The following is a 14,033-nucleotide window of genomic DNA, read 5'->3' as shown; positions in this document are numbered from 1 at the left end:
GGACTGTGTGGACGCTCAGAGGCCATGGAAATTGCTGGAACGAGAGAATGAAAGGAGGAAAATACACCTTACAAAAATATGTGGAATAGGTAAGTTTTATAACCATTTAATTTGCCTCTATCATGTATTTTATAATTTATTCAGGTTCTAAAATATCTTTTACCTTAGGTTTTGTTAGTTTTATTCAGCAAGAGAACAAGAATTTATACACTTAGTATAGACTGAAATGCAAGAAATTACCTTTAGATATTAACAAAACAAACAAACAAACAAAAACTTACATTTCCTGTGATTCAATAATGGAACAGATTGTCCAGAGAAGCTATGAATTCTGTATCCTTTGAAGTACTCAAAATCTACTTGGATATAGATCTTTGTGACCTGCTCTTGCTGACTGTGGTCTGAGGTTGGACAAGATTGTCTCCTGAGAATCCTTCCAACTTAAACCATTCTGTGATTCTCTTCTGGGGGTGGTTACCTAGAAAAAGGTATTTATTTTAATTAAAATATTTTTTTCCTTTTTTTTTTTTTTTTTTTTTAAAGGAAGAAGTGTAGTCAAAACTAACCTACACCCCCTATCTTTTTTTTGAAACAGAAATCAAACAGTATCTAACATTCCCATAGGTCCAGGTGATTTCCTCAAATTGAAGGGGTAGGGACACAGAAGGCAGCAAAGGCCACTAGAGGTCACACAAACTATTTAAAAGAGCCAAATCAACTCATTTGTACTCCTCTTACAAGTTGTTTCCCTTTCCACCTGTTCATCTTGCTTGGTTGCCTCGGGTTGCCTCCTTTCCTGTGATACAGGAATACAATCAGGGATATTTATATTGTTTTCTTCCTGAGCTTTCCCTTCTTCTTAACTTTTTTTTTGTTGTGTTCCTGATTCCACTGTTTGGAGAAAATTCCACTGTGACCATACACCATGAAAATGCCAAATGCTAGTAAAAAGTATTATTTCATGCTAGCTATGAAATGATTTTTCTGTGTTCCAAGTATGAACTCAGTGAACAAGATTTTCCCCAAACCAAACCAGCAATCAGCTTTACAGTTTCAAAGATCCGTTTCAGTGGATTTCATAACAGGAGCTGAGATTAAAGAGAAAGATGAGTCTTTAATGATGAGACTGTCCCATTAAAATTTTCATCATTATATTCTCTCTAATATTCAGTCTCCTGACTTTCAAATTTGCAACTTATTTTCTCTCTACAGTTCCTTCCTTGTATTTCCTTTATCTGTCGTAAATTCAAGATGCCTCTGATTACTAGTCCTCTCTAACTATTTTGGGCAAGTTCTATCTTCCATCCCTATATCTATTACATTAAGTATACTATTTTCTTGATTCAATTTAATGGTGATGATGGCTCAGTGTGATTATACCAATGATGAGGGTCATACAGGTGTTGATAAATAACACATGGCTTCACTGTTGTATGAAGATAACTGTTCTTTGATTACTGCCTGCCCTTTTTTTATTTCTTCTGTTTTCAAAGGAAGAGGAAGAAAGAGAAAGAACACTCCCTCGGAATAGAAGTGCCAGTCACTGTAGAACAATTGCTTGTTGAGACTGTGTGTCACTTTTGTGATTTGAACTGAAGCTGACACTGAACTTTTTCCTATCCTTTAACCAAGACTAAAAGCTTGGGGTGATTGCTGAGCTGCTCTCCACCATCTACCGGTGTTTCTGGTTTTCTGGAAAGGTCCCAGAGGATTGGAGGCTTGCCTATGTGACTCCCATCTACAAGAAGGGTCGTAAGGAGGATCCAGGGAACTACAGGCCTAACAGCCTGACCTTGGTACAGGGGAAGGTTATGGAGCAAATCATCTTGGGTGAGATCAAACAGTGCATGGCATCCAGGGGATTAGGCCCAGCCAGCATGGGTTCATGAAAGTCGGGTTGTACTTGACCAACCTCATCTCCTTCTGCAACTGGGTGACCAGCCTGGTAGATGAGGAAAAGGCTGTTGATGTAGTCTGCCTAGACTTCAGCCTGAACAGGTATACCCTTCTTTGGGTAAGGAACTGACTAGAGGGCTGTGCTGAATGGGTAGTTGTTAATAGAATCCAACTGGTGACCGGTTATAAGTGATGTCCCCCAAGGGTAGTTACTGGTGCCAATCTTGGTTCAGATCTTTACTGATGACCTAGATGAGGGGTTTGACTGTACCCTCAGTAAGTCTGCAGATGACACCAATTTGAGAGGTGGTGTCGATCTGCCTGAGGGTAAGGAGGCCCTTCCCTTCAGAGAGATCTAGATAAGCTGGATCACTGGGCTGAGGTGAATGGGATGAGGTTCAAGAAGCCCACATCCCAGGTCCTGTTCTTTGGCCACAATAGCAATAATAGGCTTGGGATTGAGTGGCTGGATGACTGTGAAGAGGAAAAGAACCTGGGAATGTTGGTTGATGCTCACCTGAATATGAGTCAACTGTGTGCCCAGGTGGCCAAGAGGACCAATGCCATCCTGGCCTGCATTAGATATAGTGTAGCCAGTAGGAGCAGAGATGTAATCATCCCCCTGTACTCAGTTCTGGTGAGACTGCACCTCGAGTATTATTTTCAGTTTTGGGCCCCTCACTACAGGAACGACATTGAGGCCCTGGAACATGTCCAGAGAAGGACAATGAAACAGGTGAGGGGTCTATAGGACAAGTCTTATGAGGAGCGGTTGAGGAAGCTGGGATTGTTTAGTCTGAAGAAGAGGAGGCTCAGGGGAGACATCACTACACTCTACAGCTTCCTCATACGAGGCTATGATGAAGAGGGGTTTGGCCTCTTTTCCCAGGCAACAAACAGGACCCAAGGAAATGGCTGCAAGTTGTACCAGAGGAGGTTTAGATTAGACATAATGAAAAACTTTTTTCTCTCAAAAAGTCGCCATCCCTGGCAATGTTCAAGAGGTGCCTGGATGAGGAGCTACGAGATACTGTATAGTGTCTTGTGGTAACAATGGTTATGGGAGGACGGTTGGACTAGATGATCTTGTAGGTCCTTTCCAACCCTGTGATTCTATGAAGCTCTAAATACTGAATCTTCTGAGCTAGTCGCTTTCTGGTTTCCCAGTTTAAACTTCTCTGCTTTGGATTTTGTAGAGACACATAATAACTTAGACATAAAAACATCTATGTCCCTTAATACATTTTGTACTCACCACTGACCAAAGCAAAAATACTTCCCTCGCTGAAACCTCTGGTAAGAAATCCAATGATCCATTAAAATATCTCTGCTTTAATGCATGCCCTGTCTTGCACCACAGAAATTCCTAGAGGAGAGGGGAAAAAAACCCACAGGATTTAGAGTTTTATGCAGTGAGGAACAACGGGATATAGATTAATTTCCTTCTCTGTGACAACAATGGTCTTTTGGATACCGTAACATCAAGAAAATTCAAAAGAAAATCTGAGTAATGAGATGATTGCACATAGCAGCTTACCAGATGGTTTTCAGTTAAATAGTTAATTAAGGAGAAAGGAACTAGATGAGTTATGAGCTGCAGATTTGTAGTTTCCTTCTTAACAAAAATAAACAGCTGGATTCAACTTCTTTAACATAAATGATGAGTTTGCAGGGTACTTTGGAGCCTCCAGTTTCAAACACTTTGCCTGCAGTAGCAAATATGCTAGATAATGTTCCCTTCCTTCCTTTTCCTTTTTTTCATTTTCTCTATCATCTTTCTTCCTACTTTGTTTCTTTCCTCTCTCTCTCCCTTCCTTGTCTCCTTCCCTCTTATTCATGCTTTTTTCTCACTTTCTCCTTTTCTTCTGCAAAATGTCCTCTTATGCCAAATGTAGAAATTATACTTTGGATTATTTTTCAGTAACTTTTCAGGCCTTAGTACAAGTATTTTTTTCTTCCCTGAGTGTTTTTGGGCTGAATATCTTACTTAGGGCCATGAATTTTCAAAAATACCTGCTAATTCTGAATCTTGTTTAGTTTTATGTGAATGCATAAGTTTTGAGATGGGGAGGCTGGGAAAAGTGACATCGCACTATATGTATTATCAAGCAACATTGTGTGAAGTAGGCTAAATGTCATTGCTGTACAGGTAGAATGTGAAGGGGCTGAATGTTATTTGTATGAGAGATGGCTAGAGAAAAAATCTTTCATTTTATGGACAACAGTTTCAAAGGCAGACAGAAGTGACTCAGAATGTACAAAAGGCATAAAGGCTAGTGTACTGCCACTCACAGTATAAGCAAGTGTAGTATGGAGTTTGCTTAAATGTCACACTGAGTTGTTTATCCTAGTCTCTGAAGAGCTTTGAAGCCCCACTGGGGCCTGGAAATAAGACTCTCACAAGTATAAAGTAAGAATTTCATATTAAAGTGCAGGTGTGAAATATTATTGGGATGTTCCATTAGTATTATTAGGATTCCCTTGTTATAGAAGAAAGTGCACAGATGCAGTGCTACCTGATACAATCTATTTTCAAAAGTCAGGAGCAGCAGGAGGTGGAAAACTTTTGCTGTTGTTACTCAATTATTTTGCATATTACACACAATATAACTCAATGAAATATCATCTTGTTCTCTTACACTCCTTCTGTGGTAATGATAAGACCTTTAATTTTAACTTTATTCAGACTCTCTCTAATTTTTAAAACCTGAAAATAAACTTGTGCTTGAGACTAATAGGTTATTTCCCCATCCTATGTCATTAAGAACTTACTGGCTCATGCCACTCTGGAGACAGTAAAACCACTCAGGAGAGTATGTTTTGCTGTGGCTGAACACTCACCTCACCAAAACTCTGACTTTCATAAAAAGCAGAGAAAGTTTCACAAGTAATACCATGTCCAGCTTTAAAAGATCCCCAAGGTTTCTTTTACAATTGTAGCTGACCTTTACAAAAAGCCCTACCTGCAAAGCAGCACATATTTCACTTCTCCAGGGTAGGACATAAGACAAGTTTCACTATGTACCTAACTGTGTAAACAAGTCAGCATTGCTAATATATATATCAAAAAGGACTATGTAAATCTAGCAGGAATTCAGTGTTTAAAAATTCATGCTAAACTATGAAGAAGCAGAGACATTGAGGAAATAATAACTGCTTTTCTTAGTACTGCCCACAAAAAGAGTGAGATTTATTGCAGCATATCTCTCTGCTTACTTCAACCTCAAATTTTTTTCTAAATGTGTACCTGGTATCTCAGAACTAAAACAGTCTCTAAGATTTGGTCTCCCAAATGCAGAATATTGTAGAAAATATTATAGAATTTTCAGTAGGAATGGTCCTTCAAAGATAGTCTAAATCATCAGCTTGAACTCAGGGTTCAAGTTATTTCCAAAAGTTTCCTGAATGCTGATAGGTCCAGGGCATCAAACAGTTCTCTAGGAATCCTGTTCCAGTGTTTGATGGGCTCACAGAAAAGAATTTTTCCTTAATGTCCAGGTTGAATGTCTCAATTGCTAGCCCATCTTTACTAGGACTTTTGTACTGAATAATGATTTTGTTACAAATCTCCCCATTGTTACACGCAAAAAAAATAAAAATAAAAATAAATAATTAAAAAATTTGTTCTGAAGTCACCTGGAGATATATCTAGGAGATATATCTTACTGCAGATCTCAGTATTAATTATCCTTTCTATGTATCTTTACCACCCAAATAACAAGGAACTGTGTGAGGCAATTATTTTCATTATCAGTGGAGGGAAGATGTCTAGATTCTCTTAGTTTGTTCACAGTTCCACCACCAAAATATCTTAATGGGAAGGTTTTCACTAGAAGTAGGAACTCAGACTACACATTCAGACAGGCATGGTGTTTCTATAAATGCACCATGCTAAAAAGGAATAGTTTCTTGTTTGTGGCATCAGAAAACCAGCTCTGTACAGGTTTTTATCTGGTGGGTGAGTAGAAAATACACTTAAACGGTTACTTGTCTCTTAGTTTCCCTATTTACATGGAGCCAGAGAGCACCAGTTCTCTGTGTAAACTTAAACATAAGAGGAGTACATAAAGACTTTTCATTTTATTTTTTTTTTAACTCTTCTTAAATTTATACAAATCCAGATTGAATAGCTGTTCCCTATTTGAAAGGAAATTTTCCCTTTCTAAGCTCTCTGAAACTCAGAATAGTCAGAGGAGAAAAGAATGCATATATATATCTGACCAGAACAGAAATTATCCAGAAATATCTGTTTTACCTAAAAGTTATTATCCTGTAAGTTCTACACAGAAACCAGGCTCATGTAAATGTCTGTAGAATTGCTTTAGCCCATATTTGTAATAGGCTAAATATCAAGTTCACCATGTCCCTCTAATTCAGTTCAATGACATTATACATACTTTTAAGGACCTGCATCATTTCGAGAGCCAGATGTGACATTGCAGATTTATGAACTACTTCATTAATCACTGATTTGCATCTCCAACACAGTAGGAGCTGTACCCAGTAATACTATTGAAACAGCCCTTCAGAGCAATGATGTCAGATCTTATTTACAGCAACACTTGGGAGAGGCAAATCCTGCACTATTCTAAATATCAATTTGATTAAACTGTGCGATAGGTAGATGATACTTTATTATAAACTAGAGGATGTGAGCATTTATTATCATTTACAAAACATGCACAGCAATTCAGTTTAAAGGAAGTAATTGTGTAAAAGACACTGGCTGGCATTATATTTCTCCATTGATGCTTATAACAAATCCTGCTAGTGTAAAGTCTAATGTATAGTGAAGCAATAAACAGAGGCAGGTAGATATATGAAAAAACATTACTTAAAAACATGCTGAAAACAGAATAATCAAATTATTTTTTGTCCCTCTGAAGTTTGCAGAGGGTGGTTACACTGGTTTAGAATTGGTTTAACAAAGAAAATATTACAAGACTTACTACCTGTATAAAGGGTTCAGTCCTGTTTCCCTCATGCTTCATAGAATGATATGAGTTGGAAAAGACAATAAAGATCATCTGGCTCCAACCGCTACATCAGGCTGCCCACAGCCCCATTCCACCTAGTACCGAACACCTCCAGGAATGGGGCACTCACAGTCTCTCTGGAGAGCTTGTGTCAGTACCTTCTCACTAGAAGATTTCCACCTAACATAAACATACCCTCTTTTAGTTCAAAGTCATTCCTCTGCATCATATCATTATCAGTCCATGTAAAAAGTTGGCCTACCTCCTGATTATAAGCTCCTTTGAAGTACTGGAAGGCCACAATAAAGTCTCCACCAGAACATTTTCTTCTCTCCACTTAACAAGCCCCACTCCCTCAGCCTTTCTTTCTAAGAGTGGCACTCCACCTCTCCAACCATTAGTGTTATCCTCCTAGGACACTCCAATAGCTCCATATTCTTCCTGTTCAGCAGGCACCAGGCCTGGGTGCAGTACTCCAGATAAAGTCTTACAAGAGCAGAACAGAAGGGGGCAATCCCATCCTCCCTGCTGTCACTCTTCTGTTCATGCAGCCTAGGATACTGTCGGCTTTCTGGGCTGCAAACACATACTGCCAACTCACATCCAGCTTCTCATTCACTGGAACCAAGTTTTCCTTTGTAGGGCTACTCTCAATGAGTTTTTCTCCCAGTCCATACATCTACCCAAGACTACCTCAATACCCATTAACTTCAGTCAGATTCTAGGTACAAATAATACGTTATCTTCTTCATCAGGATTGCATAGGGAATTCTGTATTAAGCTGAAAAGTACTAATAACATACTCATGTTTTCACTGATTACAAACATAATTATACCACCCCCAGTTTCTTTCCCCAGTTTCAAGCCAAGGCCCTAAGAGGCAAAGTGCCACTGATTTTATGTTGCAACAGCATGGGGTGGGGCAGAGAAAGGACAGGTGGCCTGAATTGAGTAGGACATTAGTCCCCACCAGGTGACACATTCCTAAGCTATGATGCTATTAGGAGGTGGTTTGGGGTTGACTGTTTTTTTTTGGGGGGGGAGGGGATGGGGGTGGATTAGCTGGGTACAGGGTGGTAGGTAAGTGAGGAGACAGCAGGTTTAGCCCACATGTTATTTTTTATTTCTCTTCCTCATTACACTTAGTGGGAATGAGCAAAGGGCTGTGATGTGCTTAGCTGCCTGTCAGGTTAAATGATAACAGTGGGGAGAATTGATGTGTTAACAAGCAGGGCTCAGCTACTAATTATAGAATAGTGTGTTTGCATACAGGAATGGGTCTCACCTTTCCTAAAGCGCCATATGTACTGCATTGTTTATAAGCTCAAAGAAATAAATGTTTTTCTTGTGCAACTAAAACAGTGGAAATTATGCCTTACAGTTACTCCAATTTATAAGTTTTATAATGTTTTTTTTTTTTTTTTTGTTTTTTTTTTTTTTTTTTTTTTTTTTTTTTTTTTTCCTGAGAGACATAAAAGGTAGAATTCTATTTTACAATACAACAAGGGCCAGAATCTGATAACTCCACTGTTATTAAAGAGTTCTTCTTCTTGCAGGAGTGCTTTAGAAAATCCTATTAATGTCAGCTGTTTTTGTAACACAAAGATTTTCACACTAGAAGGAGGTGTCAATTTTCCTCTGCCACCCATCACAGTATTGGAGGGTTACCGAGATGCAGAACATTTTAGGCTTAATAACCAGGTTATCCTTTCAGATAGCAGTACCCCCAGGTGTATATGTACTCATCTATAGGTTTATGTTTGCTGTTTGTTTAGTGCCTTATAATTTTATGGCAATGATTATCAATCTCCTGCAAACAATAAAGTGAAAATGGAATTAATTAAATGTGAGAAAGAAAATAATCTACAAATAATCATAAAAATTCATAGAAAATATTTCACTTCCTATTTCCTCATCTTTTTGTCACAGTAGCCCAGCCACACCCAATCCCTTTTTGCAGTGTATTCACTGAGTTGTAAAATGTCATCTGTTCTAAAAGCAAACATTTTTCTGCCCATCTTTCACTAGTGTAAAAAGTGAAATAATGAATTAAGTGCTCCATGGATACTTATAATAAAATTCCATGTAGCAACAGCAGCAGCTTAGCGTAGTTCTCTTCATGTTGAAATTATGTCAGCAGCTTTGTGCATTCTATGAAGGCTTCATGTTTCCACTGGGACAATGCTTTTTTACAGTGTCACTGGATTTTACAGCAAAGCAGACAACCTGCAGAGAAAATTGTGTGCCCAATTAACCCCTTTTAACTCTCTGCAATTACTGTTCACATCTATTACATTTTTGATGAAGAATAAGCATTAGCAATCACATCATGAGCCAGTACAAAATAAAAACTTTAGCAGCAGTATTGCAACAGCTGCCAGGATATACAAAAATAGTAAGAATAAGATATTGAGTCATTGTACCACCCAGCACAGAATTTTTTCAAAGTGCATGAGGTTATGCACCACTGGGCTGATTGTTTGGGCAAGTGAAGAGGGAATAAAAGGTAATTGAGTTTTTGACTGGAGCTCAGGCAGACTGGATTGCTTGCTCTCATAAATTCAGCTATATTAAATCTAATTGCTATCTTATAGTCATGGACTGTTAGGTAAGTGATGCATCAGAATCCAGAACAGAAAATGCCCCTTGGACATGGGTTCTTGGTCAATCTCCCTGTGTGTGACTACTTGAGCTACTGAGAATAGAATATATTAAACTTCCTAACTAATCCTTGTCTTGTTTATTTTCAGCACAGTGTTCAGTTTCTAAGGGAAATCAAACCAAAATCCAATCTCTGTCTGAAAGCAAATGAGCTTATTAAACCTCTCATGTAAGACAATATTAGAAGTCAGTTGTTTGCTTTGACACCAGGCTGCAGCAAAGGAATAGCAAGGAAGTAGATGTTTAGATGTTTTTTTTGTTTATTTGCTTGTTTGTTTCTGATGACCAATGGTAAAAAGTCAGAAATATGACCTGAAAATGAGAGTCCAAAACCTCTAATCAGAGAATCTAAGATGGTAATTTGAGAGCCTTGTATTTTAGTTTTTTGGACTGAAATCTCAGGTGCTGCACATGTGATTGGAAAGGAATGAGACAGGAAGCCTGTCCAATGGAAAGACATCTGTATGGTCAGCATGTTCAATGTAATTTGTGCTGGCAGGTCAGGTCAAAGAGAAAAACAGTTGGTGTTTTTGTTGTGCTGTAAGGAAATCTGCAGGAAATCGCTTCCATTCTAAAGGTGAACAGCATATTAAAAACTTTAAAAAGTTTTAAAGGAATGAAAGTCAACGTTGAGGATATGTTGCTCCATGAAAGTAACAGAAGTATTCACATTGTGTATGTAACAAATAGCTCACTAGACCAATTCACCCTGGGAGTGCATAATTACCAGTATGACACAAAAGTAAGTTGCAGTGTTATGTGCCTAATAGCTAGGAGGAATGTGAGAATTCCGTCAGCAATTTCTCATTAGATATAGTATCAAACTGCAAAAATTTCATTGTCTTGAAAAGCAAAATAACACCAACTTAGAAATCTTCACGTCTACAGACAATATGCTGCAAAGCAGAAAAGCTTCAGCAATGCTACAAGTAAGTAAATATCTAACAATGCTGAGATCAACTTTGTTGAAATAAAACTCCACTTGAATTCAGAAAATTGATATCATTATTGTGTGTAGAATTAAAAAAAATTGTGTGTCATTTTCTGGTTATCAGGGAAGGAACTGCTATGTATGTTATTGCGCAGAAGCTGCAAAGTTTTAAATGATTGCACATTCCAGAGGGCATAGTTGGTAAACCACAACTTCTGTGCAGCTATAGCATCTTAGAGTACTGGGTTGTGCTGAAGAATGAAAATGAACAGTCTTGGTGAAAGAGAGAATCAAGAGACTTTTGATCAGAAAATAACTTATTTCACAGCCATGCTGAAATGTTTGAGAGCACTGTATGCTTGAAATTTTTGTTGATAAAATCTAGCTAATTTGTCTTATCACAAGAGGTCAACCCTCCTGTGAGCAGTCAAGCCAAAATTACAGTTAAAATAGGATGTTTTCAAGAAAACAAAATAACGAACAAGCAAAACCAATAACACTGTATGGGTAACTTTTGGAAATTGAATTATTTTTTACAGTCTTTGTATTTCTTTTCTTTTCACAGTTGAGGTGCTATCATTCTGATAAAGTGTCTTATCTCACAGTTGTTATAAAGATAAACAAATTGAGCAAAAGCTCACGAGTCTATGAATAGAAGTAACCATTTAGTACCGAAATAAAATTAAATACCTGTAAATTAATTGTCAGGAAAGCTTTATTTGGTCATCTCTTACATAATTGTGTTTTAATTAGATTGTAAAAGCCTCAGAGATTACATTATTTTTTAATTAGCTTATAGAATTTGACCCACATACTAAATAGATCATCAACATAGTACTGTAATGAGAGTATCAATATTAACTATTAACTATTTTAATATATGGAATGTTTTCTCCAGTCCTATTTAAGAACCTCTGAATCCTGATGAAAATCAGACATATCGAGATAGAATACAGGATGTAGGAATGTGAATGCTTAAGCTTCTGCTGAAATAAGCTACAGGTCTTCTATTCTTTAGAAATTATCATGTTACACTCATAGCCTGACACCACTCTCATTTTCCTCCCTCCCTTCCTTCCTTCCTTCCTCCCTCCCTTCCTTCCTTACTGTTTGGCAATGGTGGCTTTAATTTGACTTTTACAAGTGCAGAAACCTTTCCCCTCTCAGAAGTTGGTCAATCAATTTTGCATTAAGTACATCATAGCACAATAAAAGATTTTCACAAAGCCAGATGGCTTAACCCAATTTAATGATTGTTTTGACAGGTGTTTTAAAGTAGAATGAATGCCACTGAGAACAGCTACAGTGTCATACATGATGAGTGTCTGTGTTTACGTGTGCAAGTGAAAATGTGACTGTGTGAAGGGGTGACAATATATCTGTGTCCCTGAAGTATTTTTATTTTTTCCCAAAGAAGCTGAGGCTTTTCAGCATTTAAATATTTACTTCAATTAATTGTGTTAGATATATTGACTCAGGTGAACACCTACACCTGGACTACAGTAAAAGAAAGATGTTTATGAAGGTCTGTGGTGACATACATCAGTGAAAATGAGATGTGCTTTATACAAGGGGAAACAAGCCTTGTAAGAAACACATAAACACTGGGAATTTATTTCTAGTTCTGCTCAATATCACAAGAGATCTTTACCCTACTAAAATGATGCATTTGTAGTAGGAGGTAATAAGTGTTCAGCTCTCCACAGGCATGCTGAAAGGATTCAAAATCTGTCAGTTTCATCAGTTTGGTACAGTGAGACAGAAGATTAAAAAACATCCTGTGTGCCTCCCCTCATCCACCCATTCTCAGGCCCTCCCTGCTATGTATGCAACTCTGAATTGAAGAGAGTTAAACAGATGTTAACTGCCAAAGCAGTGAGGGCCTTCGGATCATGAGTTTAGTCAGGCAATATCTTTGTTATTTTAACTTTTGTAAAGATTTGTGTTCATAAGTATTTTTATACTGTCTTCATTGTCCTCTAATGACAAGGAAGAATATTGTATCCTGTACACACTTTCAAGGAATAATATCTCTTGGCATAAAGTTGTGACATTTTGAACAAATATACAAAGCCTGACAAAATTGTAGTATGACTTAGGCTTAATTCATCTATCCTCCTAAGAAAGTGAACTTCCTCCTGGAAAGATAAAGTTGCTATAACAATTTGGTTTTTGAAGATTTTTTTTTGTTTGGTGTTATAGTGATTTTTGTTTGTTTGTTTTTTAATACAACTAATGCTTGTTGTCCTGTAATTAAGCAGTAAGTACAGTGCAATATTTCTTTAAGATTTATTTTTTAATATCAGAACAGTATGGATGTGATCTGCAGAACAGCTAATCTCTGGATTTGTTCCTGTCCATGTGGGTGACACTTGATCTACTCTCAGTGTCCACTCTTCAAATTTCAGTTAGGTGTTTTTATCCTTTCTTTAAGCTTGTTCTTCATATTTACATAGCACTCTCAAAAATTAATGCCTCCTATTTGTTTCCATGGAAACCTCAACAGCTAAAAAGAGCACAGTAACACTACTTGATGTTACATGCATACATAACATACAAACTTTTATAAATAAGACAATTTGCAATACAGACAGATAAATACTTTCTTTTAAAGTAAGCATCTTTTAAGTCTAGCATGAAATATAATGAAAACTGGTGAACTGTGTGTTCCATGTTGAATGGAATAATTAATGTCTAATCATGTTTATATGCTTCTTGGAGGATTAAAGACAGGTGGTGATAATAACCTTTACTGATATGAGAGAACTTTAGGAATGCCATTCCTTAAAATCTAATCAGATGGGAACTCTAAAAGCAGTAAAGAAATGCTTGGTATAAATGATCAAAGGGAGACAGAAAAAAAACCAAAACAGATTTGTATTAGTAAATTCTTTATGCAGTAGAAGGATTCTGTATATTAAATATTCCAGATTTACGTGTGCACAAACACCTACCTTTTATTTATATTTGTGAAATTTTGTATTTTTATGAAATTTTGCTCTTAGACTGACTGTTTATCACTCTCTTTCATCTCACACTGCCACTCAGCTTCCCTCCAAGATATTTCAGGTTTTTTTTATATAGGCCTTTGTCTGTGAAAAGTAAAATTCATTTGCACTAACAGGCAAAGTTTTTGCATTCTTTCATGATAGTCAAGAGCATCTGTTTTTCACTCATTTCTGGGAGACATATTGCAATAGTGCCATAAGAAAATCCAGGAAACAAAATTGTCCACTTCAGTGATGGGAGAAATCTTTCCTTTCCGTCCAAACTTGGCTGCTGCTCATGTGCAATTATTTGTCCAAGAGAGTCCTTGACAGACCAGATATACTGTCAGTACTCATATATGGTCTTAGAAGTAATGAAACACTGGGGGTAGGAAAAAGTTTAGACAGGAAGAGTGGATCAAAAAAGAAAGCAGGCAGAACCAGGATTTTGCTCTTTTTCCAAAAGGGGTACAAATCAAGGTTACCAACAGGGCACACTGCTTCACTGCCAGTGTCTGCACTTGAGAAAAATTATGTCAAATGGCCAGGAAGGGCTGAAAATTTCATGTAATGAAAGAAATT

Source organism: Excalfactoria chinensis, chromosome 5, assembly GCF_039878825.1.
Source record: "Excalfactoria chinensis isolate bCotChi1 chromosome 5, bCotChi1.hap2, whole genome shotgun sequence".
In the NCBI taxonomy this organism is placed as follows: domain Eukaryota; kingdom Metazoa; phylum Chordata; class Aves; order Galliformes; family Phasianidae; genus Excalfactoria; species Excalfactoria chinensis.
This window is presented reverse-complemented; position numbering follows the sequence as displayed.